This window comes from Pteropus alecto, unplaced genomic scaffold, assembly GCF_000325575.1.
Source record: "Pteropus alecto unplaced genomic scaffold, ASM32557v1 scaffold39, whole genome shotgun sequence".
NCBI classification, from domain to species: domain Eukaryota; kingdom Metazoa; phylum Chordata; class Mammalia; order Chiroptera; family Pteropodidae; genus Pteropus; species Pteropus alecto.
The window spans coordinates 7,796,526-7,803,934 of NW_006443568.1; the positions used below are offsets into that span (position 1 = coordinate 7,796,526).

Here is a 7,409-nt window from a genome sequence, read left to right on the forward strand (position 1 = left end):
TCCAATGTTACAGCTGCAAAATGGGCACAAGAGTACTTACTTTACAGAGATAGAGCATTAGATGAAATAATGTACACATCTTACCACATGCCCTTGTTCAGAGATAATAGTATAATATGGTTTTGGAGTTAGGTTCAAATCCTGGATCCACTACTTAATAGATGATTTGGGGGAAGTTATTGCCCTTTCTTTTCCTCCTGGAAAAGTATGGTAGTTCTGAGTGAGGTAACTGTATCCTTACTTGTTTGCTTGAGAAGTCGGGGGATTTTATATAACGAGCTCATTGTACTCATTATGGGACTCTAACAAACTTTACAAATATTAACTTAATTTTCGTTAAAACCCCAAGAGATAGTTTTTTTCACTTTATAGAGCTCTTTATGTAGATACTTTTATCATCCCCATTCTATGAAGAAATTGAGGAAGAGAGGTTAGGTGGCTTGCCCAAGGTCACATGGACAGGAAGTGGTAGTACCAGGATTCAAACCTAAGCAGTATGACTCCAAGTTTGGCAACAGTTGACACGATTGCCCACCCAAGTGCAGAAAAAGGCCAGAAAAGCCTGTTTGGAAGTCTACAGACAGGGAGATATGTTGCAAGATAGTTTAGCACAAAAGGCAAAACCTAGACTACCTTTGAAAGCTTTGTTTCAGCTATACTTAGACATCAGGAGAAATGCAAGTATTTCCCACACAGCATTAGTTATCCACCTCTATACCCTGTGACTTTTTAATAAGCACTGGATAAATTCCCTGGTTGTTGGTTGGGGAAAAGCTGTTCATTTTACTGAGCACCTACTCTCATGTATGTGGTAATATTGAGAGGTGGACACAGGGCTAGTCCTGGAGATACAAACAAGATTTTGACCTCCATCTGGCTCCCTCCTAGCAAGTCTGCAGTTGGATGGGTTTGTGCAGAGGGTCCACTTCCTAGTTGTGGATTTAGGCAATTTAGCCTTTTTGTTCCTCAGTTCTCCCTTGAAGATAGGTTACATTAATACCCACTTAAGCCGGATGCTTAGAACGGTGCTTAGCATAAATGCTGCTACTTGGGTAGGTAGATGAGCTTTCATACATTGCTGCTCTTAGTTTAAAAAGCCAACAAGCTCTCCTAGGTTGTTCTCCTAAACCATGGCAAAACCATGGCAATTCATGGTAACTACTTCTCATCCTCAAACACCATTTGCAACTGTCCATCTGGACTGGACTTTCGTTTGGACCACCATCCACCAAAACCCAAATTCACCCGAATCCCTCTAAAACTGATCCCGATGGTTTCTAAATGAGTTCATGAGTATCCCTTCCCCCACCTTATATTCACTTAGCCCCACTAAGAATCTAGACTCTTACCTTCTAGATGGTTCCCCACTAGTCCCCATCCTTCAGGGCCTATGACTTCCCTACAATGCTGGCAGCCTGTTCAAGGGTTTGATAGTTTCCATTGTGACTCAACCTCACATCACTCAGGCAATTTTCTTCAAGGATAAAGGGCCCCACTTGGCCAGATAGGTTCAGCATGCAACAGCTGCACAATTTTTTAGTATTTATGCCTACAGCACCTGGTTTTCCTAGGTGGCCTCCCATCGAATCACTAACAAGGCCGACCCTCAGTAGCTTTGGAGATCAGTCACTGGGCTTGTTCAGGGTGGCATGGCCCTAAGACCATGGACTGTAGCTCCAACCAAACACCTGCTTGTAAAGATGTGCTATCCAACAGCTGTACAATTTTAACATTTATGACCAATCATATAGCTGCTAATGCCCATTTACCTTGTACACTGTAGAAAACCTGACAGGATTGGTCTAATCATCAACCCAGATCTATCATTCAACACTATGTCCAGAGGGCTATTTAGCCTGAGACAACTAAGTTCACGAGCCACACACCCCAATGTAACCCAGCCTTGAATTTAACCAGCTAACTATATAATCAAAGTAGGATCTAGCTAGGGAGCTTTTACCTGGGCCCTGTGTAACTGGTCAGGAACCAGGCATCTTTCCAATGGTGTAAGTGCGATATAAAGTCGAACACAAGATAGTGACAACACACAGGACAAAAGCTCAGGGTCTTTAGCATGGAACTAATCAGATATTAACTGTTATATAATAGGTATTTAAGAAGCACTTCTATTCACTGAATACTTTTTGGGCTGATCCCACATTTCCAAATAAAAAAGAAACCACAAAGATGTATACAGCTCTTTATTTTAATTCATAAATACATCAGAAATTGACATTTTAAAAAAAGATACCCAGGTTCTCATGGGCTTCTGCTTTCTGTTAGGTAGTTAGAAAACCCAGTTGACTTGGTAATGATGAAAAAGGCAAAGTAACATCTTAGTTTCATGACACTTTCATCTCATAAGGTCTCTTGGGTCTCCCAGGTTCAAGGACTATACTACCCTAAAAGAGCTGCTGACGATCAGTGCCTTCTGCAATGATAAATTCCAAAGCGTCACTTGGCCAACGGACCATTCCACCCCTTCCGGCTGTTAGGGGTCTGGAGCCATGCCTGAACTTACATTTCTATTGTTACCCTTTGATGAATAAAGAGCAGTTATATATACCTTCAAGAGGGTTATCACTTTACCAACTCTCCTTGCCAAATAAAGGATGCAAAAGCATTGTCAACTGTCAACAATTTACATAAAGCTCCTCTTCTCTCCTGAATGAAAAGAGAAGAAAAGGATTAGAGTTAATTAAGAGTCTTACTTATGATCTTAAAATTTAAAGTTTAGTATACTAGGTGTTTCCTGCATGGTTTGTCTCCTCAGTCATTGTCCACAGGACTCTGAGAAGCTGTAGGAATATGCAGGCGCAGACTCAAGGCCCGGCTTCATCTCCAACGTTGTGGAAAGGGACTGTACATCATGGGGCAGAGCCCTATGCTCCCCTACGCCACCTGGACAGAGCCCCGGGGAGAGTGACCTCCCGGGGGTACCCACGTTGGAATGCCTAATCACAAATTTGTGTAATCTAAGGCAGTACTGCTAAACAGCATTATTCCTCAAAACTCATTAGAGATCCCTTCATTCCATACCACACATGTAGATTTGAGTGCATAGTGGGTTAGTAACTGGTTTTAAATCAATTCCAAACCAGTCACTACTATTGACTATTTAATCACTCATATGCAAGCTTTGCTGTAACTCTGGTTATGTCAACCCAAACTATCATAAGTTTTTCATTTGTAAAGTGGAAATAACCCTACAACACAATTAAGGATGTGAAAATCTTAAGTTTTACAGGAGGAAAAAAGCCATCTCTTCAGCACATGAGCATACATCTAAGACACTGTTAATACTCCTACAAAAATGTAGCAAAGCTATCTGGATGTAATAAACAGCAATAGCCTCTTCATGAAAGGGGACTGAGCTCAGAATGATTAAATGTCTTCTGCAAAATGCTGACAAACACCAATAAGCCAAAAGCAATTTGTAGATTTACTTACCCCAAACCAAGTTATTTGGAATCTTGAGTGAATGCTGCAAAACAAGGAAAGCAAAGAGCTTAATCTAGCAGCACAGTAAAACTGATTAATGCGAAATTTCCTTTCACATCTGACCAACCTAGATTTAGACAGGGTGCTCTACAGAGCTGTTTCCTGCATGGTTTATCTCCTCAGTCATTGTCCAAAGGACTCTGAGAAGCTGTAGGAATATGCAGGCGCAGACTCAAGGCCCGGCTTCATCTCCAACGTTGTGGAAAGGGACTGTACATCACGGGGCAGAGCCCTATGCTCCCCTACGCCACCTGGACAGAGCCCGGGGAGAGTGACCTCCCGGGGTATCCACGTTGCTTACTGAAACAGTCAACAAAACTCAAGTTCAAGACGGACCAGCAGTCACATATCAGAAACCAGAATTAACTTTCAGCCAGGTACCTAAACATCTAGATTAATACTCCATTAGCACGCTGCCAAAAAAAAGAGTAAACGCAGAGCCGTTTTGACAGAAATTAAGCCTTATATATCTTTAAACCAATCATCTAGGGTCGTGAAATTACTCTTAAATGTTAAAGTTGGCATTAAATTAAGAGCCGCCCGCTTCGAAATCAGGGCTCAAACGTGGTTGGGCATCAGGAATACCGTTCTGCGTGCAACTCCGGGGACGACGAGACTCCTAGGAAGCAAGGTAATAAACGGCACAATAGCCAACGTGGGATGGCGGTGGGATGCGATTTTACCGTCTCAGCGAGTAGGGTGTCGCTCGCGTCTCTCGGTTATGGCCATCGTCCGCGACTCGCGAGGCCTCCAGAGCCCGCGAGAGTCCGATCCAAACCCACTGCACGACTTAAGCGTACTTAGCGCAGACGACGCAAAAGGCAATCTTTCTAAGTAGTATAATCTCCACAAGAAAGGTTGCTTGTCAGGCCCGGGTACTAGACCTAGAGCTGCTAAACCAGGAAGGTAGAAACACTCACCGAACTGATCCAGAACAGAACGAAATCTCTTCTCCGAAAAGACTGAGCGAGCTCAAGGCATCCTCATTTATACCTTCTGAAGAGACAGGAAATCAAGAAATGTCTATTGCGCCTGCGCCTGCACCGCGCCATGCGCAGTTAGGGACTCAGAAATTCGCTAAGGATGCTGGGAAGCTACTGCCGGCTAAGCCCCACCCCTACCTGGCTCAAAGTCATCTATCCGGGGTTCGGCTCTGGCGCTCGTCGGGTAATGTAAATTACAGAAACTGAGTTTTTTAAGTATATAGGCGGGTAGGTACATTTCTAACAGCAAATTTACTTATTTTTGCTCAGTTCACCCAATATAGAGGATACGCTGTTAAATAAAAAATTTGAAAAATAGAAGTCATCTAGAGAAATGCGAAGAGTCTCAAAAGGGATTGAATCTGCCCTGTCGCATGTAAAGTAAATATTTGATAAATGCCTAGGTAAATAAGACAAGTGCTCCTACACAGAATTGGCTAAAATTAAAAGCCTCATATGAACAATAATGGATGGACTTAATACTACTGAATTGAACACTTATAAATGGTTAAAATGGTAAATTTTATGTTAAATACTATTTTAACCCAACTAATGTAAAGAATTGGGCAAAAATCCTGAAGCTACGTTTACATGTGAAATGATTGCAAATGTGATCAGATTTCAAATACGGTGTTATGCAAAAAACTCACATCTGAGATATAAATAGAAAGGTTTATGGTGTTCTTTTTATAAGATTTTGTGCTGGGTATTTTAAGTACATTATTTACTATCACAGCAATTCTAAGACATTGGTGCTATTACCCAGATTTTAAGATGTGAAACAGACCCAGAGCATTTGTTCTCAAAGTGTAGTTGTCGGATCCTGAAGTCCCGGAGACTCTTTTGTGGTCCATGAGATCAAAATTATTTCGTAATAATATTTAGACTTTCTTTGCCTTTTTCACTGCGTTGACCGTACTGATATTCTGAAATGAAATCGTGGGTGAAACTGCTGGTGCCTTAGTATGTTTCAAGCCCCTGTTACGGAACAGTACTGGTAGTCGTATTCTTCATCATCACAAATTTACAGTTTTCAAAAAAGTTGGTTTCACCTAAGAATATCCTTGAAGAAGTAAAAATAATTTTATTCTCAACTTTTGAGTATCCATCTTTTTAATATTCTGAATGAGAAATACACATAAAGCACTTTTGCTGCATACAAAAGTGCTGTGGCTGTCTCCAGGAAAAGCACTTACGCAATTGAATTGTGTGCTGAAACAGCCACATTTTTTTCATGGAATACCATTTTACGTGAAATAACAGTTATCATCTTTACCAATTATATATCTGTGAGTCTAGATTGTCTTCATTTACTTGAACCAAAACAGTGTATAGTAATAAATTGAATGCAGAAGCAAATACGAGAATTGAACTGTCTTCTATTAGACAAGAGATTTGCAAAACATGTAAAACGTTGCCACTCTTCTCACTATTTTTGGAAAATAGTTGTTTTTCATAAAAATATATTATTAATGTGTAATGGGTTATTTTGAAATGTATTTTTTAAATTTCTGTTTCAATTTTAATTTTATCAATAGATATTACTCACAGATACATAATAGATATTACAGATACATAAGTTCTTTGGGGTTCTGAATAACTTTTAAGATTGTAAAGGGGTTACAAAACCAAACTGCTTGAGAACCAGTAGTTTAGAGGAGGACAAATAATTCTGCTACTTCTCTGGTGATATTACCAGTATTTGGTTACCTTTAAATCACTCATTCAACATTTACTTAGTGGATATGACTTCTTTGCGAGGCATTGTGCTGTAGACATGGGGGATTCTAGACGAAACACTTTTTTCAGTCCTTGAGAACTCACAGTGGAGGAAATAGATATGACAGCAAATTTTATACTATTACTGTATGACATAAATAAAGTATTCTGAGAACACAGAGGAACTAAACCATATGCTAAAGGCTGAGATGGTTTCCCTGGGGAGTTAAAATTTGAGCTAAACTTGAAGGGATAATAATAGTAATAATAGAGGGTGGGGTGTGGATGATGACAGCACTCCAGGCTGAGGAACTAGCAGGCCTGTGGTCCCTCCCAGGAAGGGTGAGAAGAAGTCAACTTGAGGAAGAACATTAAAGGGGTTCTCTCTTTTCCGTAATAACTGCGAAGTTGAAGACCATTCTCAGCAATCAGACTGTCAGCATTCCAGAAAATGTGGATATCACTCCAAAAAGACTCACAGTTATTGTGAAGGGCCCCAGAGGCACCTGTAGGGAGCTAAAGCTCCCAAAATTCAAAGGAGTGCATGGATTATCTCGGGAGGCCTGCTTGCATATAAAAGGGAAAAGGCTGGTTCTGAGGAATTGCAGGAGGAAGAAGATTAAGATTAGAAACAGGAGGTACGAAGGGAGTTTCGAAGGGAGTTTCGATTGTACCTTGATCTTCAAGATGTTATTTTAACTATGTTATCTTGGGATACACAAAGGAACAGAATATGTATAAAAAGGAGCCTAAGAAATAAACTCAGAGAGACAGTTGTGAGATCTGTTCTCCCTCCTGCACCCTGTCTGTCTTCTATTTATTCTCAGTCCCCGCTCCCCCATTCAGGGACCTGGTTTGACTTGGTCGGCTGGTTTCCGACAAGTGGCGCCCGAACAGCGACCTGAAAACGGAAAATAGCAAGGACCCACTGTAAGACAAGTGCACTCGAGATTGGCCAAAAAAGCCGTGGGCGGTGAAGGTGAGTACGCAGGAGTTTTTGTAATATAGAAACTGAAAGGGAAGATATAATGGGCCAAGGAAATAGTCGACTGCTATTTGTACATATGCTTAAGAATATACTTACAGTTAGAGGAGCTAAACTAAAGTAGGAACAGTTAATGAAGTTCTTGCAACTTATAGAAGAAGTTTGTCCCTGGTTTCCTGAGGAAGGGACAATTGATTTAGAGACATGGTTAAGAGAAGAGT

The 7,409-nt window shown here is 40.8% G+C and overlaps 1 long non-coding RNA gene and 2 other non-coding genes across 3 annotated transcripts; all 3 read right to left on the reverse strand.

The window, feature by feature from the left end:
- Positions 1–2,184: 2,184 nt before the first annotated feature.
- LOC107196564 lies at positions 2,185–4,554 on the reverse strand. Its single transcript, XR_001518002.2, has 3 exons — positions 4,422–4,554; positions 3,451–3,484; positions 2,185–2,664 (listed from the first exon to the last, which is right to left on the reverse strand). It is a non-coding gene; the product is annotated as an uncharacterized LOC107196564 (long non-coding RNA).
- Positions 2,744–2,949, reverse strand: LOC112473058. Its single transcript, XR_003043890.1, has one exon. It is a non-coding gene; the product is annotated as a small nucleolar RNA SNORA73 family (small nucleolar RNA).
- On the reverse strand, positions 3,595–3,798 carry LOC112473057. The gene has a single exon (XR_003043889.1). It is a non-coding gene; the product is annotated as a small nucleolar RNA SNORA73 family (small nucleolar RNA).
- Positions 4,555–7,409: the final 2,855 nt, after the last annotated feature.